This window comes from Condylura cristata, unplaced genomic scaffold (genome assembly GCF_000260355.1).
Source record: "Condylura cristata isolate star-nosed mole 26May11 unplaced genomic scaffold, ConCri1.0 scaffold00024, whole genome shotgun sequence".
Lineage (NCBI taxonomy): Eukaryota > Metazoa > Chordata > Mammalia > Eulipotyphla > Talpidae > Condylura > Condylura cristata.
The window spans coordinates 6,317,793-6,325,357 of NW_004567125.1; the positions used below are offsets into that span (position 1 = coordinate 6,317,793).

The 7,565-nt window shown below is 37.0% G+C and overlaps 1 pseudogene; it reads left to right on the forward strand.

The window, feature by feature from the left end:
* Positions 1-100: 100 nt before the first annotated feature.
* On the forward strand, positions 101-411 carry LOC101635695 (annotated as a pseudogene).
* The last annotated feature ends 7,154 nt before the right edge of the window (positions 412-7,565 follow it).

The following is a 7,565-nucleotide window of genomic DNA, read 5'->3' on the forward strand; positions in this document are numbered from 1 at the left end:
AATAAATAAAACTTTAAAAAATATATATATATATAAAACAAGCTTTCCATGTTTATTATTATCTAATAATAAGCTTATTATCTAATAAGCTCTTACAAATATGGTGACAGTTCCTAAAATCCACTGAACTCTCTGCAAGAAGTGTGGTAAGCACCAACCCCACAAAGTGACACAGCACAAAACGGGCAAGATTCTCTGTAAGCCCAGAGAACATGGTTCTATGGCAGGGTGCAGAGTGGTGGGCAGACAAAGCCAGATTTCTGGGAAAAGGCTAAAACTACAAAGACAATTGTGCTGAGCCTTAAGTGCATTGAATCCAATTGCAAATCTAAGAGAAGGCCAGCTATTAAGAGAGGCAGGCATCCTGAACTGGGAGGAGGTAGGAAAAATGTCCAAGTGATAGACTTCTAAACTTCATCTTTTCTTTATTTTGAAGATAATAAAACCTTGAGATTCTGTTCATTTAAAAAAAAATACCTAACAATGTGAACTGTTCTTTTTCCCCCCTTACAATTTGCTCCATTCTTCATTTGACTAACACTGAACTCTTAATTCTATGACTTCCCTACTTACAATAGATTTATTTATTTATGCATACAGAACTGGGGTACAGGAAAGAGGTGCAGGGGTAGTGAAAGTATTCACCAGAGACAAGAGAGGGGGCAGAACAGGCAGAAGTATACTGCTGAGGGGAGCAGCAGGCAACACAGGAGAGGTCTCCCATACCATGTGGATCACCTCCGGGGCTAGGGATCGAACTCACACTGAAGTAACTGCGGCCCACTTAATAGTGCTGTGCTTTAGCCTATTGCTCCATCAGGGAGGGCCTGATTTCTTATTCTTAAATCCTCAAATATAGGCAAGTTTCCAAAGCTCTGTCTTTTCCAAATTTTCTTTTCCATTTGTGTAGGATCTCACCATGTATAATTTCAAGAAGTCCCATTATTTCATTTATAATCTCTTCAGTTGCTGATTCTTAAAAAGAATAGGAATATCACATGTAACTGGTCTTTGATTTCTTCACTTATAATAAAACACTGAGAAAAAAGTTTCAACTACATCTAAAAATGTGAGCTTTTATTCTTATATGTAAATATATATATAAAAGAACTCAGATGTTAATTCAATAAACTTTTACTTCATACTTTTCTGTATATACATAAACACACACACACTAAAAGTTATTTTCTAAGTGCTCATTAAGGGCTCATAGCTCCAGCTGTCTCACAAACCAGCAGCTCAAACCAATACTTTCAAATATCAGTCACATAATCTTCCATCTACAGCCTGCCAGGCCTCCTTTGTTCTAGTTAATGATACAAAGTTAGTGACAGGAAGATTTGGAGATATTTCAAGTTGTTTTACCGCATGGCAGCCAGTCAACAATGTTTACAGAAACAATGAAATTTCATCTCATGGAAAAAAATATTACTGCAGAAAAGTTTGGGAATAATAATCTCAAGGAGCACTGAAATAATAAAGAGAAAGAAAAACCCATGTGTTTTCCAGGTCAAAGATACAGGAGAAGTCTGTAAGAAGCAGCAAATAACTTGGTTTAGATTTAGATTGTGCCTGGATAAAGAGGCAGATTTTGAGGCGCGAGTCAAAGTTGGACAGTAAGCCCAAGGGAAAAACTACTGAGCAAACAGTCAAAAGGCCAGGGACTAGATGAACCTGCATTTTGGCTGAAACCTATCAACGTAAAAAGAAACAAGTAAAATTAAGTTTCTGATGGCACTCTGACATAAAGTTGTTTTACAGCCAAAACAGGTACAAAATGTGGTTGAGCTGAATGATAATGTATACTTACCAATTTTTTATCATATAACCAACCAGCTCTGAATAAGGCCATGCCTTTTTTTTTTTTTAAGTTAATAAATAGCTTATTTTTATATCCCTGTGGGCTTCCCATCACCAGGCCTTTTTACTTTAGTGCTTGTTTTAAAAATTAGGCAATAATTGAGTTCTTTCTGGCTGCTGTGTCTGTGCAAGCCTCTTTTCCTTTCCTTTTCTTAATAAATCTGTCCTTTTAAAATGTAAAAAAAACTAGTAATAAATGAAGAAGGTCACAAACTACTATGGATAAAACTTCAGGACATTTCCTAAGTAAACCAGGTCAATCACACAAAAACAAAAAACAACAAATACTCTGATTCTACTTTAGGCAGTTATCTAAAGTAGTTAAATTCACAGACATAGAACCGAATGGTGGCTGACAGGGTTAAGGGTGTAGGGGAAGTGAGGAGTTATTCAATAAGTATGAGAAAGTTCTGGAGACTGGTAATACAGCAAAGCGAATAATATAAAACAGTATACTGAATTATGTACTTAAAATAGTTATGACAGTACATTTTATGTTATTTTGGCACAAAAAAATTTTAACTTAAACTTGGATGGAGCTGGAAAAGATCATGCTTAGTGAGATAAGCCAGAAAGAGAAAGAAAAATACCGGATGGTTTCACTAATAGCAGGAGTATAATGGACCAGACGAGAAAATAACAAAAATAATGAACAACCATATACCAGAGACATTTTGTGGGGGAGGAGTGGGGAATGGGATCAAAAATGGGGGAAGGGGAGGGAGAGAGAGAAATGCACGGGATTATGGTGATGGCACACGGGTGATTTGGTGATGAGAAACCCGCGGGGATTACAATCGAGATGGAAAAAAAATGATGTAAAAATAAACTTATGTGGCCCTCCCTGGTGGCGCAGCGGGTTAGAGCACAGCACTGAGAATCTAAAGCCGCTTCCTCATGAGTTCGATTCCCGCCTGCCCCGGAGGTGACCACATGGCGTGGCAGACCTCTCCTGACCCGCCCGCTGCTCCCCTCAGCAGTGTATTTCGTTGATCTGCCTGTTCTGCACTCCACTCTGTCTCTGGTGAATTCTCTCACCCTCCACATCTCTGGCCTGTATCCCAGTTCTGTATGCACAAATAAAATAAAATCTTTATAAAAAATAAATAAATAAATAAACTTATGTAATAAAAAAATAAATAAATAAAAGTGCTATTTCTCCAAAAAAAAAATTTTTAACTTAAAAGTCACAAAGTATACAGAGAAAGCACCTCTCATTTTGTCCAGTTTTACTCTGCTGAAAGCCAGCATTAATGTTATCTGTCTGCCTTTCCAGTATTCTATTTATTATGCTTGTATAGATAAGTCTTAACAAGACCCAAAAAAGCACTTCTGTGCTCTTTTTCAGTGAGTTCCCAAAGGATAACGTGCTCTGACTTCTATCATAAACTGTTTTTGAACTTATATTTTTGTATCTGGCTCTTTCATTCAAATTATGTTTGTGAAAATCATCTATTGTGTGAGCTGCAACTTTACTCCATCTTTTTCAATGTAATATTCCACTGTATAAATATATCACAACTGGGCATTCCCTTGTGGAGCAATGGGTTAAAGCATAACACTATGAAGCTGTCGGAAGCCACTGCAGCACAAGTTTGATCCCCTGCCAGGAAAGTCACCCACATGGTGCAGCAGACCTCTCCTGTCTCACAGGCTTCTCCACTCAGCAGCTGACTTCAGTCGATCTACCTGTTCTGCTCCCCACTCTGTCTCTGGTGAACCCTCTCACCACCACCCTACACCTCTGGCCTGTACGCCAGTTCTTGTATGCATAAATAAATCTTTAAAAAATAAATATATAACAATTTATTGTATCAATACCACTCATGTATATTCTTAATTTCAATGTATATTACCAAACTGCTCTTCAATCTGAAATCCTACCATCACTACATAAAGGAAGCTATTTCTCAGTACCTTCTCCAAGTTAATCAAACCTCTTAATTTTATGCCAACCTGATCAAAAGAGTTTTCAGGATAGTTTCAATTTGCTTTTCTCTTATGACTAAAGTTGGAAAAGTATCTGTGTTGACTATGAACAGTCTTTGAATGTCTTGTGCCCACTTGTCTGTTACTGAGTTGCTGGGCTTTCCTCATTTATTTCAAAGGACTCCTGGAACCTCCCTAGTGGCACAAGGGGTTAAGCGTCAGCATTAGCAGTCCAAAGCTACTGCAGCATGAGTTCAATCTCCAGCCAGGGAGCTGACCCACAATGTGCAGCAGACTTCTCCTATCTTGCCTGCAGCTCCCCTCAGCAATGTATTTCAGTGGATCCACCTGATCTGCCCCCACTCTGCCTGGTGAATCCTCTCGCCTTCCCATACCTCTGGCCTGCTGCACTCAAGCTCTTGTATGCACAAGTAAGTCTTACAAATAAAATAAAAGAAGTTTTTAACTTCTTTTTTAATTAGATTCTTCAACATAACAGCAAATATTTTTTTCCCAGCTTATCTTTACAGTTCCAATTTTGCTTGTGCTAGTTTTTGCCATGCACAGGTTTTTGCCTGTCTTTATGCAGATTCACTTTTTGTAAAACTTAAGAGCAACTGGAATTCTCCTGCTGTCAGAAGTGTAAGCTGACTCTGGAAAAATAAAATTTTAAATGCATATAACCTACAACCCAGCAATTCCACTCAGTTCCAACAGAAAATGAGCCCTTCTACACAACATTTACAAGAAGGTCCTTAGCAGTTATACACATTTTAGCCAAAAAGTTGCGAACTACCAAAATTTCTCTTCACAGTAGAATAAAATGTGACATATTAATACATAATACCACACATAATAAATGGCTACCTGAAACACAAAAAGATTTCATAGACATGTTTATCAAAAGACTTATTACTGTGTTACTTATCTGAAGATCAAAAACAGGCAAAACAGGCCCTCCCTGGTGGCGCAGTGGGTTAAAGCACTGCACTAAGAAGCTTAAGCCACTTCCTCATGAGTTGGATCCCCGTCTGCCCCGGAGGTGATCCACATGGCCCAGCAGACCTCTCCTGATCCACACGCTGCTCCCCTCAGCAGTGTGCTTCGTTGATCTGCTCCACTGTGTCCCTGGTGAATTCTCTCACCCTCCGCATCTCTGGCCTGTACCCCAGTTCTGTATGAATAAATAAATCTTTAAAAAAAAAAACAGGCAAAACATAAATCTATAGATAGAGGTCAGAAGAGAGTTTACCACTATAAGAGTGGGTATTGGCTAGGAGGAACATAAGGGAAATCTGAGGGTGCTGGAGACTACCTATCTTGCTCTAGGATACTTTGTGCTGTGCATATAGACATAAAAATTTACTAAGTTGGACTCTTCAATATCTTGTTATATTTATTTCACTGTTGACTTTTTCTTTCAAAACTTCTGTCAAGAAGATAGGCAAAATTTCTATTTAGGAATCTATAAAGCAGTAAGAAGAAAAATAAATCAAAGCATTCCAATTTACATGAATTGGAAGACTTCAGTGGTATAAAAGATTTCAATTATTCCTAAATGTACTCAACATTACTCCAATGAAAATCCTTACAGGTATTCTTGTGGAACCACATGTTAAAATGTATAAGCAAATACAAGGAACAAAAATAGCCAAGACTTAACATTTACCAGATACCAAGATTATATAAAAACAGAGTAGTTTCTCAAACTTTTTGGTCTTATACAGCAACAAATTATTGAGATTCTAAAGTGCTTTAGATCATATTAACTTATCTATTTACCACATTCAAAAATAAAACACACACAAAAAGAAATAGTTACTTAAAATAAGAAACCTATTATATGCTAGCAGAAATAGCATTTTTAGGAAAAATGTTTTTCAAGCAAAAAAGTTCAGTGAAGGGCCTCCCTGATGCCCTGGGGGTTAAGTCTCAGTGCCAACACTGTGACAATTGACCCACATGTGGGGGGTGACCCACACGGTAAAGAAGACCTCTTCTGTCTCGCCCTGCTGTTCACCTCAGCAATGTATTTCAGTATATCTGCCTGCTCTGCTCCCCACTCTCTCTGGTGAATCCTCTCACACACATCCACCCCTCTCCCCAGCTTACATCCTGGCTCTTCTACACAAAACTACAATCTAAATGAAAAAAATTTAGTGGAGCGGCACTGTTTTTACATACCTGTAACTCTCTTTAATATCTGACTAAATAGGAGACAGCCAAATTCTCATACCTGTTCTGCATTCAATGTTTCAATATTACATGTGATGCAGCCTCTGGAAAACCTTATACACTTGTGAGATAATGAAAGTGGGTAAGACAAGTAACATTATGGTATTACTATGAAAAGAGTTTTGACCTTGAAGACTCCATGAAAGGGACTCAGGAGCCCCACTTGGTCCCAGAAGAACTACTGAAATAGAGTACTTACAATGGTACACACCGGCACAAAGAAAAATAAAAGAATGGAACAGAAGTGAGAACCCAAACAAGTCTTTGAACACACAGATAATTTATAACAACTACAAAATAGGGGTGAATGGTTGCTTCATAAGTTATGCCACAACAGCACCATGATAGTCACATAGGAAAAAAATTAAGCTAACCATTATTTCTCATCTTTAAAAAAATTCCACATAAAAACAAACCACCCAGTTAAAATATGGGCAAAATATCTGAAAAGAAATTTTTTTCCAAAGACATTCAAATAGCCAATAGTTACATGAAAAGATACTCAATATCATGAGCCATCTGGGAAATGCAAATCAAAGCCACCAGTAAGTTATCATCAGTTAGTAATACTTGGAAAAGTAAGTGTTGGCAAGAATATGGAGAAAATGGAAGCCTTAGTCTTGTATTCACTAATGGTGGGAAAGTGAATTGGTGCAACTAAATATTTCACTCTGAAAAACAGTATGGAGGTCCCTAAAATATTAAAAATAGAACTACCGTATGAAGCATCAATTTTACATCTGGTTATTAAAAAATATACCTGCACCCATAGCAGTACTTACAATAAAAAATAAATGAAAACTAGTCCATTTAAAATGAAATACGGGTATAAAGGTCTTCCTTCATTTACAAAGGGGTCACACACCATTAAATCCATTGTAAATTTAAAATATAGTAAGTCAAAAGAGAATTCACTACAGTCAATCTACCAAATATCGTGTCCATGCCAACCTTAAGTATTAGCGTATAGTGGTAAAATATCTAACACAAAGTCTATTTAATTTATTGAAAATGACAACAGTCTACAGAGTATAGGCTGTTTACCTCAAGATCACATGACTGACTGGGAGGCTCACTGTTGCTGCCCAGTATGGAGTCTCCAAAAGATACAAACTTCCAGTATCTACATAACATGGTAATGACTACCGTCAATAAATCTGTATTGCACAGTTGAAAGTTACTAAAAGTAGATCTTGAGAGTTCTAATCACAAGAAAAAGTATATAACTATGTATGGTGATGGGTATTCTGTAGATTTCTTGTTGCAATAATTTCTCAGTATGTACAAATTATGTTGTGCACCTGTCAATTATGACTCGATGAGAAAAAAATCCATATATTGCTGACCTAGAGATAAAATGCAAAATAAAGAAGAAAATGTAGAGTACCTTCAACACTAGAATATAAAAAAATTCTAATCAAGAAAAAGATAATCTATTTAACTACATTACATTCAAAGTTTTCTGTTAATCAAAAGATGACACTTTAAAGAAATGAAACAGCAAGTCACAAAGTGCAGGAAATACCTGCAACATAGTTATC